Source organism: Vigna radiata, chromosome 9 (assembly GCF_000741045.1).
Source record: "Vigna radiata var. radiata cultivar VC1973A chromosome 9, Vradiata_ver6, whole genome shotgun sequence".
NCBI classification, from domain to species: Eukaryota; Viridiplantae; Streptophyta; class Magnoliopsida; order Fabales; family Fabaceae; genus Vigna; species Vigna radiata.
Window position 1 is genome coordinate 20,094,381 of NC_028359.1, and position 8,547 is coordinate 20,102,927.

The 8,547-nt window shown below is 31.7% G+C and overlaps 1 pseudogene; it reads right to left on the minus strand.

Annotated features, from left to right (window-relative positions):
- Positions 1–1,077: 1,077 nt before the first annotated feature.
- On the minus strand, positions 1,078–2,527 carry LOC106773499 (annotated as a pseudogene).
- Between the last annotated feature and the right edge of the window lie 6,020 nt (positions 2,528–8,547).

Here is an 8,547-nt window from a genome sequence, read left to right on the forward strand (position 1 = left end):
ATGATTTACTATATGAGTGAATTTTTTCTGGACTTCATAGATTTTTTCACCAGTCTTCATCCTAAAAAGCTCATACTCTTGAATCAATGAATTGTTTCTTGCTCTCTTGACTTCATCAGTGCCCTCATGAGTGACTTCCAAGACATCCCACATTTCCTTAGCAGATTTGCATTGAGCTATCCTGAAAAATTCATTAACAGTTAGTGTAAAGGCAATGATATTTCTAGCTTTGACATCATATTGTGCTTTCCTATTCTCTTCTTGAGACCACTCAGAAAAAATTTTCAAAACAATTTTTCCATCAATAATTTGAGTTGGCTCAAAAGGACCATTCAAACCTGCATCCCAAATTCCTCTATCCACGGATTCAAGAAAAATTTTCATTCTAATTTTCCAAAAAGGATAATTTTCACTCGCAAACAGTGGTGGTGTTTTTGTAGATGCACCATCACAAAAAGTTTGAAAACTAGAAGCCATTATCCAGGAATATAGTCAATTCAAGGAAAACAGAAGTCGACTAGTTAGGTTTACCATCAGAAACATGTTATATTAGTCTGCAACCCATATCACAAAAACAGAACATATTTCATACAAGATGAAAAGTTGAATGAAATACTTGTTCTTTCATTATAGATAGTGGGTCATGCTATAATTGTTGTAGTACTAGGTTCGTGGAGAAGTTGACCTTGATTGTCTGCCCCAATCTAAACCTTACTTTAAGTTTTTTGGTTTAATTGATTATAAAAAAAAAAAGAGAATGGATTATACTATTTTTTTGATTAACTTTTTCAGGTTAGAATAAAATAAATTTGTGAATACATTATATGAAGTACTCAACCAGGTTAGAATAAATACATTGTAAAAACTTAACAATAGATCTTCATCATCTTCAAACATTATAGAAACTTCTTCATTGCATAACTTGAGTCTTCCCTTTAATTTCAACAAAAAAATATAGGTTTAATACCTATTTTGGTCCCTTTTTTGGGAGAGTTTGTTCAAAGTGGTCTTCCCTTTTTAAAAAAGTTCACTAAAGTCCTACATTTTGCAAAAACTGAACAAGTTAGTCCTTTTTACTTACGGCGTTAATTTTTTAACGACAGAGCTGTCCAGTTGGCAAATGTTTGATGAAGTGTAAAATGTTTGATGAGTTGTCCAGCAAAACAAATTCCAAGCAGTCTTAATTTCTCCAGCTTTGACCCTCAAAGACTCATTGTTCATCATCTCTTTGATTCTCTTAGCAATCTCCTTCCCTTCCACCACCTTCTGTGTCCCCCACCCCCATTCCTCAGCCCAAATCTCAACCACACTCATCCTAACCACCTATGCATTAAACTTCTGATCTGCACCCTGAGGCCATATCAAAATATTCACTCCATCCCTTATATTCTCAGTTACCGAATTCCAACCTCCACGAGTCACAAACCCTCCAACTACAGGGTGCCCCAGAATCTTTGTCTGGTCCACAAACTCCTTCACAACCACACCCTTCTCCCTCACCTTACGCATCAACTCACTCCCCACCACATCCTCCAAATCCTCCTTCTCTTCTCTGTCAACCCTCGTCAACTTCACCACCCACAGGAAACTACACCCACATTCTATTAACCCCAAAGCCATGTCCTTTATCTGCTCTCTCCTTGTCTCAGTTCTGTTCCCCAAGCTAACATACACCACCGACCCTTCAGCACATTCATTAAGCCACTCCAGTATCCAACTCATGCAACCCTTTTCACCTTCATCTACATTCTCAAACTCACACGTCATTAAGGGAGCAATTCCATATACCGAGGGCAGCCTTCTAACCACTTCTCCTTCATTCAACGCTGCCAGTGCCTCTCCTTCCAGTTCCTCAAACGAGTTGATGAAAACCCCATTGTGCTTCTTAAGGTTGCGACCGTCCTCCATGATCATTCTCTGAAAGGAGTTGATACCTTCAAGAAGAAAAGGGGGAGGGACCGAGGATCTTGGTATTGGTAATGTGATACCCAGGATATGAATAGCATCACCAAATGCGGACAAATCGCCCACTGGATTAAAGTGCTTTGAAGGTGATTGATGAACCCTAAATCGCCCACGAAAATCCCAATTGCAATTGGAAATTTTACCCAAATTGTTTCTGATCACTTCACTTAATTATACCCAAATACCCCAAATTCAATTTTTATTTTAATCCTAACTTTATTAAATTCCACGTCACAATTAGTTTTTTTTTTAACACATTACAGTGCCACCTCATCAAACTTTGTCAGCTGGGCAACTCTGCCGTTAACAAAATTAACGCCGTAAGCAAAAAGGACTAATTTGCACAGTTTTTACAAAACGTAGGACTTTAGTGAACTTTTTAAAGAAGGGAGGACCACTTTGAACAAACCCTCCCAAAAGAGGAACCAAAATAGGTATTAAACCAAAAATATACAAGTTTTATATGTTCACAAAAAAATTAATCTTTACTGTGTTTTGGATTGGGACACGTTGTTTAATTTCCTATACTGTTTGAAAAAATGTTAAATTTACCCTTAGACATATTCTTTTGTGGTCTGGAATAAGTTAAAACTAGATTTTTATCTTGTGATTTGAAAGTTCCGGTTTAAATTGTGCAAAAACTTTGCCAATAGTAAGAGATAGATTATGCTTATTTATCTTGGTAGAAGATCGAAGTCTCGTCCTTAATTTTTAAAAATAGATTACACTTACTTTTGGAGAGGTAAAAACCATACATCAACACAATGTTCATATGATTTGAATAGGTTTTGATATATATTATTATCATGATTATTTTGTATTTTAGTTAACTGTTTATGTACGTATTCACTAACATCTATCTATATAAAATAAAAAATATTTAAAAAAAATCAATAAAATTGCAATAAATAAAAAGTTCATAGATTTCTATCCTAACACTTGTGCATTGACACGGATTAATTATTACACCACTTAACATAATACCATCAAGAACATGGATCAATTATTATATGGTTGTTCTATCTTAATCAATGGTTATGAGTTTGAATAATTCTATCAGTTGGATTGGATTTGTCTAAGATACACATACGTGTTTCAAAAATATTCTATTTAACATATCAACAAAACCTATACTTGTAATATTAACATACAATAGTATTATTTCAATAAACTGAATAATCTAACATTACTTAAGATTTTTTAAAGACAAAATCAAAACACAATATTTCAAATGAGGTGATTTCTCCCTAATAAGAGCTTGGATTGGAAGAGGTACTATTGCTTAAGTAATTTGAATGTAATGAATGTAAATATACTAATTAGGTAATAATAATTTTAAAAAAGTATTCTTTGACACACCTAACTTTTTTACATTCATTTGATACTATTCTTTTCTACTTTTTACTCTCTTCTTTCTTGAAAAAATACAAAATTTTATACTTTTATGACTATTTTAGCCTCATATTCTGTGTCAAATCAATATAAAAGTATGTCATGGTATCATTGTTCATATATAACTTTATAAAGAGTTACAACAAAAATAATACTTTAACTTTTAATATTTAAATAACACGGTAGATTTTATTTAATATTTATTAAGGATGAAAGGATAATTTTGAAAGAAAAAATTGAAACTCAATTGAATGTTTTCATCATGTGGACGTGGATGTATCAGTGTCCAAGTTACAATTAACACAAATGGTATAGGCTGATAAGCCTCTAGATATAAGGTAATTGAGGATAACGTTCTAAATATGGGACACGAAGACTAGGTCAAAGGGTTCTGATTTTAGGTTAGAATCAAATGTTGGTGTCTCACACATATAAATACCTAAAATTTTCTATGTCAACGTTGCTCAAGCCAATTCTTGGGGCTTGCCCTTCGTCCTTGGCTTGTTCTTGCAAGCTGCAATTGAATTCGTTTTGAGAGTTCAATATGGCAGAGTTCGAAGAGCAAGTAAAGGTTGCAGCAAAGAAGACCACAGCTGCAGCGAAGAAAGCCAAGAAGGCTATAGCTAAAGGTAGCAAGAAGGCTTATGGTGCATGCAAGAAAGGTTGGGCGAAGATAAAACAAAGCATCAAGGAGCACAAGGAGAAGAATAAGAGAATAGAATATTTGGGTGATCGTCGTCGTTGATGAGATCATTTTTCTTCATATTTGTTCATTGTTCTTGTGGATTGTCTGGTGAAAATTAATGAATTTCATTTACACCTTACGCATGCAGCATGATTATTGGTTCTTGTCTTTCTTAATATAATAATTTATTGATTCAATGGGAAAGAAGTGCCGAATTTGGATCAGTGTTATGTATTGCTTGTTTATGTTCTTTTCTTGTTGCAGCATTTCGTTTCAGGTTTTACTTTTGATGCAATACGTCTATCATGTTATATGTTGCATGCTTTTGTTCTAATTAAAATCATATAAGTGTAACTTTCATTACACATATCTAGTTTAAAAATGCATAAAATATAGTAAATATATAATTGGAATCCTACAAATTCAAAAGAACTTGCATTTTGGATATTTTTAAAAGGTGATAAAAACAATAAACTATTTTATGAATAAGAAAAAATAAAAATTAGTATCAATCTCGTAAGAATATAATAATTTTCTATATTATACATGTTTCTGTTTCTTAGGTCATTATATTGTAAATATATGACTCTTATATACATATTCTTATACACTGTCAATCTTCAATAAATATTGAGTGTTAAAATTTATGTCTAAACATATAAAAAAATTAAGATGACTAAATATATTAAAATTTTAAAAATATTTTATATATCATATATATATATATATATATATATATATATATATATATATATATATATATATATATATATATATATATATATATATATATATATATATATATATAAATTGGGAGCCAAGCCCCCTGACTACGTTACAATCCACCATTGCTCACACAATATTTGTGTAGATTTTTAATGAAATTTAACATATGGTTATTTTTTCAATTGTGAGAATGATCAATTTGTTAAGATACATCCACACTTATAATCTGTTAATGTAATTTGGATAATGTCACTATAAACTATACTTAAAATACTATTAATGGTGGTATGTCGCTATACCTATTATTCTAGGTGATCCAATCAATCAAGAGTTCACATTTCACTTTAAAGATAATAACAAATACAAGAGAAACATACTGATGTATCAAACACAACTCCTAAAAAATTTATTTCACGTACCATATAACTCATAATCCATGATAACTGAGAGATACTAATCACATTGTCTGAGTTGAAATATTTAGGTTATTGCATGCACATCTCATGTTTTTACATGTTATAATTACTAAAAATAAATGTTCAACTATAGTCAATATTTAAAACCTGGTATAATCATCAATAATGTCCATAAGTATGTAAAAAACACCATTAATAGCATATACGCAATTACATTAAGAAAATTATTTTGGAGACAAAACAACTAATTTTCATATATCATGATTAATATCACTTAACTATTTATTTGGAGTTGTTTGAACAATACTATAAAAATCATTTTCATCATTTCCAATATTAGGTATATTCATAAAAAAATTACATGTTTATAAAATACCATGTAATTAATAAAGTTTTTATCTCTTGACAACTTGTATAATATCTTTAATATTATTGATGGCTAAAATTCTTTAGTTATGTCGATAGTTTACATATAGTTAAAAATTCATTGATAAAATTCTCGATGATAAATTTTATCGACAATAACAAACCAAATGATCAAAAGGAAAGGTTTAGAAAGCTGGATTGTCTCCTAGTAAGCGCTTCTTTAACGTCACTAGCTTGACATCATCTACATCATCAGAACATCCATCAATAGATGCTAATATTTCTTATCTTCATTGGTATCCCTCAATTGACACCAATCTTTCTAATCTTCATCGGCATCCATCAATAGATGCCTAATCACCTAACATCCATTAGTAGATGTCTAGTCAATGTCCTCTTCCATAGCAGCATCCATCAGTAGATGTTGTCATTCATCCTCCTCATCATAGCAACATCCATTAGTAGATGTTGTAGAAGCATCCATCAATAGATGCTATCATTTCTACCATCAGAAGCAGCATTTAACCTAAAAAAAAACCTCAAACACACAAAGAAAAAATCAAATCAAAACCACACAATTAAATCAACTAAAAAGAAAAGTTCAAAAAATTGGGCTATCATTCATCAGTAGATGTTGTTATCTGAATCCTCTTGTCATCCCTTAGTAGATGTTGTCCAGCATCCATCAGCAGATGTTGTCATTAATGCAAAAAAAAAAAAGCTCAAATCCACACCACACAACTAAATAAAAAAACAAAATTAGAAACCAAGTTGCCTCCCAGCAACCGCTTCTTTAACGTCACTAGCTTGACCCACTACAATTACCATATGCCTCAATTGTTCCCTTTTTCTGGATATTTTTTTCTTTTTGTTGAATTTTTTCAGGAATTTAATATAACCAAGAACCTGTTGTAGTGTCCCAATCATAGGAATTTTAATCTCCAATTTATTGTAGATTTCCATGAAACGCTTAAACTGTTTTTTCTTCTCCTTCCTATGATACTTCTTTGGGTGAGGAATGGGTTTTTCATATGATTCTTTCTTCTTTCTCTCATCCTCTTCCTCTCTCTTTTTCTTTTCTTCCCTCTCTTTTTCCTCCTTGGAACACTCCTTAGGGTACAAAAGATTTTTCTCAAAATTTTTCTTTTCTCTCTCAACCTCTTCTTTTTCTTTTCTCTTCTTCTACATTCTTCCCCTTTCCTTTTCTCTCAACCTCACTTTTTCTCTCTTTTTTTTCTTCCTATTCCTCTACATGTTTCTCGTTTTCACTCAACCTTTCTTCTTTTCTCTCTATTTTTCTCTCTTCTAAAACTTTGTCACTTCTAGTGATAATGGCTTGACATTCCTCCCTAGGGTTAACTTCCATATTGCCCCAAAATCATCCAGCTTCTGAAGTATGTGACCAAGCTACGCCTCCATCCTTCTAAGTGCCTCTTGAGTGCTTTTATGATAAGAATCAGACATCTGCATTAATTGTTGAAGTATATAATCCATCTTAGCCATTCTTTCTGCTAAAGAGCGTTGTTGCTGCCATTATTATTGTGGTAGTCTATCAAATTGCCCAGCAGCTTGCCCAAATTGACTTTGACCCATGCTTGAGTGAGGTAACAACCCGTGGTTGAAATTACCTAAGTGCCCATATAATTAACTTCTTGTCCAAATTGCATCCTGCAAGCACTAAACACAAAGCCCTAAAACACATTGTTAGCACAAAAACAAAAATAAACATAATAGAACACAAAAATAAAAATAAAAATAAGAAAAATAAAAATAAAGTCAAAGTTAATAAAGAATCACACAAATAGAATAGTTTAAACCATGAGTCCCTGGCAACGGCGCCAAAAATTTGTTGATGGATCGACAAGTATACTGAATCGCACAAGTAATATAAAATGGTAAGACCAAGTATCGTGTCCCAAGAGACTCTCGACACTAGACAATTGTGTGATAACTTGATTAATTAAGACTTAAAGAAAACGAGATCATTGGTTTCAAATGCAAAAACAGAAAATTAAATATCGATGCAGTTTGATCGATAGCAGAGTAGCATAATGATGAACGAATGTTGTTTAATACGTCATATGCACAAGGAATTCATTTTTTTTTTGTTTGATTAAAAGAAAAAAGAATATAACCAAAAAGACACTTTGGAAGTCTAAAGAAAATCATTTTCCCATATATCATTTAAGTAGACTGCCTTTAATTATTGAAGCCCATATCAACCCTTTTCCCAACAGTAATTATTTAAGTAGACATCAATTTATAAAATTTCTTGTAACAACAGTTGTGTTAACTTGTAACAACTCCAAGGCCTTTCAAAACGCTACTACTTCAAATCATAAAATTCATAAACTCCTTCTAGGAATTAATAGAGGAAGTTGAATATTTTCAAAATCGACGTGTTATTTCAAGTTAAAAAGGAAAAAGAAAAAAACGATAAAAGAAAAAAAAAGGAGAGACCTTTGCCGTAATATTAAATAATACGTCGACTTCCCTTTGTTGGACGTTCATATCTTAATATTACGTCGATTAGCTTTATTATTCGACGTAATATTGGTGTTTTAAAAAGAAATAATAACATATAATGTTGCATGCAATGTAATGGTGTAAAATTAAAATGGATAATTGCAATCATAAAAATGATTTAATCATATTTAATCATTTTAAACAATTCAATCACCGTTCACTAATGTTTCCCAAAAGAGAATTTCATTAATACTCAAGAGATGATTTCAAAACATCCCACCTAAAATAGAATTTCATTACTAAATAGAATAGAATAAAAGATTATAAAAAAAAAGTCTAACTCAACATTCCACCTATAATTTTCACACGAGTTTTTAATATTATCATCATCATCTTCAGTATCCACTATTTCCCAAGAAATAGACTTCTTCATTCTCCAACCACTACATTGTCTCTGGGAACATAAAGGACTTGGATTGCGCAACAGTGTTCCATGAGGTTTTCTCCATACATTACCCAACAAAGTTACTA